Here is an 8,040-nt window from a genome sequence, read left to right on the forward strand (position 1 = left end):
AACCTCATCTTCCTAAGTTTGAACCATTCTTTTATTACTTGTTATAGCCTTGACTTCCTCGCCATTTGAAAGTTCTATGCCTAAACCATTTATTCCCTTTTTTATGGTTTTGACATTGTCATCGTTTACAGATTGACATCTCCATTCCCCTGTTTTAAGTCTTTTACTTGTGTTTTATTATTGGGAGTTCTTTACCTAGGTTAATATCTACCTGATGCTGTCCTGTCTCCTAGAATTGGGTTGTTGTCTGGTATTGTTGGTTCTCTAACCAAATTACTCCCTTTAGTATTTTTGTAAGTTTGACTTGGTTTTTATACATTCTTTTAATTTCTGTTTATCTGGCAGTGTCCTAATTTTTCCATCATATTTGGGAGAGAGTTTTTCAGGATATGTTATTCTTGGTTTGCAGTTTTTTTCTTTCAAGGTTTTATATATGTCATCCCTTTGCCTTCTTACCTGCATAGTTTCTGCCGAGCAATCAGAGTTTAGTCTTATTGTTTCCCATTTGTGTGTGGCCTTTTTCTTTCTTTCTTTTTTTTTTTCTTTCCTTTTGAACTGCTCTCAGGATTCTTTTTTTGTCTTTGGTTTTCACAAGTGTGATTATGATATGTCTTGGTGACTTTCTTTTGGGGCCTATTGTATATGGGATTCATTGAGCTTGGATGGTCAGCTTTTCATCTATCAGGATATTTGGGAAATTTTCTGTTAGCAAATCTTCAACAATCTTCTCTGTGTTTTCCATTTTCTACCCTTGTTCTGGAACTCCTATCGTGTGCAAATTTTTGCTCTGGATTGTGTCCCAAATAATTCTTAAGTTTACTTCATTCTTTTCCCTGATTTTTCCTTAAAGTGGCATCTGTGGATTCGTCTTCAATCTTCCTTATTCTGTCTTCCATTGTTTCAAATTTGCTCCTAAAATCCTCTATTGAGTTTTCCATTTCTGAAATTTTGTTGTTTATCTTTTGGATTTTTAGTTGCTGTTTTTGTATGAGTCCTAATTCTTTTTTTTGACATTTTGTCCTTGTATTATTTCCCTGAATTCTTCTGTTGCTTTGTCTGTGTTTTAGCTATGTTTTCATTTGTGTTTTCCATGATTTTGTCTACTTTTTCCATGATCTCTTTCATAATCTCTAGGAGAGCCCTAAATATTAGTCTTTTGAATTCCCTTTCAGTAGGTCCACTGCCTTTTCTTCTACTGGAAGGTCATATGATTCTTTATTTTGGTCACTTTCTGGAGCCATCTTGTTCTGCTTTTTTATGTTTTGATATTTTCTGTTGTGTCTGAGATATTAAAGCATTATTTTCTTTATTGATTTTATGTTCATTTTTTTCATCCTTTTGTTTTGTTTTGATATGTCAGGGTGGACAGGCTGAATGTGCTTTGCTGCTTGTTTGTCTATGGGCATGGTAGCTATTGCCACTTTGTCCGGATGGGCATGGCAGCAGCAAGAAGGGTGAGTCCACTTTGCTGTTCACTGCTTTAGTAAGGTTGGTTCAGCGGTGTGGGAGCGTTCACAGCCCCTTACCAGATGGGCAGGGTTGTTGGACAGGCAGTGGTACAGGCTTGCTTCCCACCATTCAGCAGCTGATCAAGTGGCAGGAGGGGAGGGGCGGTGCAGGTTTCGTGCAGTAGTGGGTCTGAGAGCCAGGGAGACTGTAGCTATAGCTGTGGACTGTGGGCTGGTGGAGAAGGGGGGTGGCATATGGGGTTAGGTGGAGGGGAGAATGAAAAGAGAGATAAAAAAGAAAAAGGAAAAAAGGGTCAGTGTGGCAGTAGTCAGCAGGAGAGGGCAGGGCAGACCTGTGGACTGGCAGGAAGGGGAGGGAGGTGGCGCACAGAGCTAGGTGGGAGGGAGAAAGGAAAGAAAGTCAGAAAAAGAAAAAAATTAAAAAATGGCTCCATGGTGGGAGCCAGCTGGTGGGGGCAGGGCAGACCCAGAGCAGTAGTGAGCCAGCGTACCAGAGGCACTCTATCTGTGGTGGCACAGCAGGGGCTAGCAAGAATGGGGGAAGATGGTATATGGGTCTAGGTGGGACAGTGAAAGAAAAGTAAGAAAGGAATAAAGACAAAAAAAGGAAAAATAAAACGGTGGTGCGATAAGGGCCAGCAAGTGGGGATAGAGTAGACTTGGGACCTGTGGGATGCGAGGGGAGGTAACACATGGGGCTAGACAAGAGGAAGAAAGAAAATATGGAAAAGAAAGAAAATGAAAAAGAAAAGAAAGAAAAAACATGGTGGCATGGCGGGGGCCTGTGGGTGGGAATGGGGTGAACTGGTACATCAATGGCTCTCTAGCCATGGTGGTGTGGTGGGGCCTGGCAGGAAGTGGGGGAGAGGTGGCAAATGGTGTCAGATGGGAAGGAGAAAGTAAAGGAAGAAAGAGAAAAAAAATGGCAACATGTGGGGGCCAGCGAGTGGGGGTGGGGGAGACCTGGAGGCTGGTGGGAAGGGAGAGGAGGAGACATATGGAGGGAGAAAAAACAAAGAAAAAGGCAGTACGGTGGAGGCCGGCGGGTAACAGTGGGGTGAACCTGGGGCAGCGGTGGGCCAGTGTGCTGGTGGCACTTTGGTCACGGAGACTCAGCAGGGGCCAGCAGGAAGGGGAGGAGGTAGCATATGGGGCAAGGTGGGAGGGAGAAAGGAAAAAAAAAGACTAACAAGCAAACACACAAAAATCGTGGTGTGTCGGGAGCCAGCAGGCAAAGGAGGGAGGATATGGGGTGGTGGTGGCTCTCTGGCCGTGGCGGTGCAGCAGGGGCCTGTGGGAATCGGGGAGGTGGTGTATGGGGCTAGGTGTGAGGGAGAAAGAAAAAGAAGAAAGAAGGAAAAAAAAAAAAAAGGCCATGTGACAGGAGGGGGCAGAGTGGCGGGGGGAGGTTCGTTTTATGGATCCGGGATGGAAGGGTTCCTGCTGCTACTCACCAGAAGAGTGAGTGGTGGGAAAGCATTTTTCTCTGATTACCAGGTGCTTTGTCTCCTGTTGGCAGCTCCATGAAGTTGCCTTCCCATACTCCCTGTCCAGAATCATTACTGGTGTGTTCCAAGATGGTGATGCTGTGCCATGTTAGTTGGCAAGGAACCTCCACTCTGTATCTCTCCTTTTTCTCTGTTTTCTGTCAGTTTCTTCTTCCATTAGGTGTTTGATCTCATTCTTTATTCCTTCATTTGATGCTTAGGGTTCCAGGATTGAGGTTTGTACCTGTTTTACTTAGCTTTTCAGGTCTTTGCTGCAGAGGGATGGCAAGATGTGTCTGTCTAGGGTGCCATGTTGGCTCTGCCCTCCATTATTTTATCTTTAAGCCTTTCTAACTATAGAATGTAAGGCTTTGTCTCCCAGTGAAGAATTTCAGATCATAGGAAGTCAATTGTGAACATTTTGATGGGGAGCAGGGGACATTGGTAGTGAAAAATATATTAGAGAGAAGGAAGGAAGAAAAGAACGAGGGAGATAACGGGGTGCGTGGGTGCATGGACCAGCAAGGTCCATAAAGTACTTCGGAGCTAATTCCTTTATACAGCCCTTCACGTGCCCTTTTCCCATTCCCACCCCATGCCTCTGCCAGACCCCCTGACGAGGAGAGTGCAAAACCTGTTCTCACTGCAAAATCTGGCTCCCCACTGCCTGGCCTTCCTCCCACACTATCCTCCTCTGCGTGGAATAGTCCCTGTGGTTTAGATCTTCTGATGCCTTAAGCTTCCCAGCGCCATGGTGTTTGCCAAAGAGTTTAAGAGGCTGTGGGGTGAACACAAAGAGAAGGGGTTAGGGTACAAAGAGAACAAATCTGGGTTTGAATCCCTGCTCTGTCACTTCCTATGTTGTGTGACCTATCCTCTTTGAGCCTCAGTATTTTGTCTGTAAAATGGGATAATACATTCTTCATGGATTGTTGTAAAGATTCAACAAAATCACATTTGCCTAGAGCATAATAAGTGCTCAATAAATGGTAGCTGTTATTATTATTAATAATATTATTATTAGAGCTTGAAGCAGGGAGAGGCTACTTAAGAGTCCTCAGGTAGTGGGAAGCCTGGTCTCAGAAGAAGAGTGACGAGATGGGAGCATTTGTGTGGGCACAGGGTGGGAGTGCGTAGGCTGGCACAGGAAACGTGGGCCCTGAGATACAGTGCAGTTGAGTAGGGCAAGAGAAATCCAGCTGCTGGGGGATGAGTTCCTTGATTTGTTTTTTACTAGAGTGTGTGTGTGTGTGTGTGTGTGCACGCACTGGGTGTGACTGTGAAAGGATTGATGGTACGCAGGATCAGAGAAAGCTATAACCTTTAAAATTATATGGAAAAAAAAATAATTATATGCATGCACCTAGCTCGGGATCTTGGTTTCTAAATATACCATTTTCCACCTCCTTCCCCCTGCCCCCCCAAAAAAGGAATGAGTATTCTTGGAGAAATGGAAAGTTAGGCAGGAAAGTACAAGATAAGACCGGAACATCTTGTGGTGCCAAAAAATAAGTGCTAAAAAAATTATGGGGACATATCCAAAAGACGCAGGGGCCAATCTGAAGGGCTCCTCTGGGACAATTTGAGCAACAAGATAAATCATGGTAGTAATAGATTATAACCCATAGAATAAAATAAGAATCCATGAGTCCATACTGATGTAAATGAATATATGACTGGGGGAGAGGGAAAGTTTTTCTCATAGTAAAATTCTAACTTATAAATGTACATAGAATCACGGAAAAATTGCTATTTGGCGAATCTTCCAGTTGTCAAGCCAATTCCAATTCACGGCAACCCCATTTGCGTCAGAGTAGAACTGTGCTCCATAGGGTTTTTGTTTTTTTAAAAAATAATTTTTATTGTGCTTTAAGTGAAAGTTTACAAATCAAGTCAGTCTCTCACACAAAAAACCATATACACCTTGCTACACACACCCAATTACTCTCCCCCTAATGAGACAGCCTGCTCTCTCCCTCCACTCTCTCTTTTCGTGTCCTTTTCGCCAGCTTCTAACCCCCTCCGCCATCTCATCTCCCCTCCAGGCAGGAGATGCCAACCTAGTCTTAGGTGTCCACCTGATCCAAGAAGCTCACTCCTCACCAGCATCTCTCTCCAACCCGTCGTCCAGTCCAATCCATGTCTGAAGAGTTGGCTTCGGGAATGGTTCCTGTCCTGGGCCAACAGAAGGTCTGGGGGCCATGACCACCGGGGTCCTTCCAGTCTCAGTCAGACCATTAAGTCTGGTCTTTTTATGAGAATTTGGGGTTTGCATCCCACTGCTCTCCTGCTCCCTCAGGGGTTCTCTGTTGTGTTCCCTGTCAGGGCAGTCATCGGTTGTAGCTGGGCACCATCTAGTTCTTCTGGTCTTAGGATGATGTAGTCACTGGTTCATGTGGCCCTTTCTGTCTCTTGGGCTCGTAATCACCTTGTGTCCTTGGTGTTCTTCATTCTCCTTTGATCAGGTGGGTTGAGACCAATTGATGCATCTTAGATGGCTGCTTGCTAGTGTTTAAGACCCGAGACGCCACTCTTCAAAGTGGGATGCAGAATGTTTTCTTAATAGATTTAATTATGCCAATTGACTTAGATGTCCCCTGAAACCATGGTCCCCAGACTTCTGCCCCTGCTATACTGGCCTTGGAAGCATTCAGTTTATTCAGGAAACTTCTTTGCTTTTGGTTTAGCCCAGTTGTGCTGACCTCCCTGTATTGTGTGCTGTCTTTCCCTTCACCTAAAGTAGTTCTTATCTACTATCTAATTAGTGTATACCCCTCTCCCACCCTCCCTCCCTCCCCACTTTTGTAACCGCAAAAGAATGTTTTCTTCTCAGTTTAAACTATTTCTCAAGTTCTTATAATAGTGGTCTTACACAATATTTGTCCTTTTGCAACTGATTAATTTCACTCAGCGTAATGCCTTCCAGGTTCCTCCATGTTATGAAATGTTTCACAGATTCCTCACTGTTCTTTATCAAAGCGTAGTATTCCGTTGTGTGAATATACCATAATTTATTTATCCATTCACCTGTTGATGGGCACCTTGGTCGCTTCCATGTTTTTGCTATTGTAAACAGTGCTGCAATAAACATGGGTGTGCATATATCTGTTCGTGTAAAGGCTCTTATTTCTCTAGGATATATTCCAAGGAGTGGGATTGCTGGATCATATGGTAGTTCTACTTCTAACTTTTTAAGGAAGTGCCAAATCGATTTCCAAAGTGGTTGTACCATTTGATCCATAGGGTTTTCAGTAGCTGATTTTTCAGAAGTAAATTGCTCTGCCCTTCCAAGGTGCCTCTAGATGAACTCAAACCTTCAGCCTTTTAGTTAGCAGCTGAGCACATGAACCATTTACACCCCCAGGGACTCCCACAGTAATGATTACTTCAGATAAGAATCATCAATAGAGCTCATCCACCAACAGCTAGATTTCTCTTGCCCTACTCAACCACACTGTATCTCAGGCCTCACATTTCTGGTGTCAGTCTATGTGCTCCCACCCTGTGTCCACCCAAGTGCTCCCATCTCGTCACTCTTCTTCTGAGACCCAGGATTTCCACTACCTGATGACCCTTTACTTAGCTGCTCCCTGCTTCTAGCTCTAATAATAATATTATTAATAATAATAGCAGCTAACACTTACTGGGCACTTACTGAGTAACTTATGAGAAACAGGATATTTACAGTCTCAAAGTATCTCCCCACAAGATAATTACTGATTACAAAGGAAAAAATAGTAATTTTGCAGTGAAGAAACCTGGCAGACACCGCATTAGCCAAGCGAACAAAGTTAACATCATTGGTAATGGGACAAATAGACATCACGTGCCTCTTCGGATAACACAATGAGAAAAATACAACGTCACATTATTCGTATGCATGCCAAAAATAAGTAAACTGAATCTAATCATGAGGAAACACAAGACACCTAAAGTGTGGGACAGTCTACAAAATAATGAACCAGCATTCTTAAAAAGGAGCCCTGGTGGTGCAGTGGTTAAGAGCTTACCTGCTAACCAAAAGATCTGCAGTTCAAATTCACCAGTCACTCCTTGGAAACTCTATGGGGCAGTTCTACTCTGTCCTATTGGGTTGCTATGAGTCGGAATTGACTGGATGGATGGCAATGGGTAACGGATTCTTAAAAAATGTCAAAATCGTGAAAGGCAAAAAAAGACTGGGGAACTGTTCCAGAATAAAGTAGACTAAGGAGACCTGACAACTAAATGGAACGTTAGATCCTGGACCACAAAAGGACATTGGTAGGATAATTGACAAAACTTGAACAGTTTTACATCAATATTAATTTCCGGATTTTGATAATTATACTGTGATTATGTAACATTTGGGGAAAATTTGGGTGAAGGTATATGGGAATTCTTTGTACTATTTTTACAACAGTTTTGTAAGTTTCAAATTAGTTCAAAATGAAAAGTTTAAAAAATTAAAAAGCAATTATAGATAGTGGAGAACTCACAAAATGAGAAAAGCCCCAAAACTGATTTAGCTGTGTAATCAAGTACTAATGAACATTACTGATGTAAGCTGCCTAATTTCCATGTAGCACAATGAGGAGCATGTCTCTCATTAAATGAGTGTCAGATTTACCTGAGTGGCACAATGGTTAAGCACTTGACTGCTAACCGAAAGTTGGTCAGTTCGAATTCACCAGCAGCTCCGTGGGAGAGAAGACCTGGCGATCTGCTCCTGTAAAGATTACAGCCTAGGAAACCCTCTAGGGCAGTTCCACTCTGTCCTACAAGGCCACTACGAGTCAGAATTGACTCAAAGGCATACAACAACAACTTTTTACTTTGTTAGATTAGAAAAATCTGCTTTCTTCCATTAAAATGGTGTTTAATTTTTACTAGTTTACTGTTTATACAGTATGGTCATCTGCTTCAAACTTTAAAAAATCTGTAGGGAACATTGCTTCTCTAGATAAACCTGAGTTATAATGGCTTATCTTTCTACAGGCAGAGATGAACAGACATTCCATGCTGAATGACCAAGATTTTCTTGTCATTGTATGATCTTCCCATCACCTTACAACCTCCACATCTTATTTTACATTGGTTACGTA

This window comes from Elephas maximus, chromosome 4 (assembly GCF_024166365.1).
Source record: "Elephas maximus indicus isolate mEleMax1 chromosome 4, mEleMax1 primary haplotype, whole genome shotgun sequence".
NCBI lineage: Eukaryota > Metazoa > Chordata > Mammalia > Proboscidea > Elephantidae > Elephas > Elephas maximus.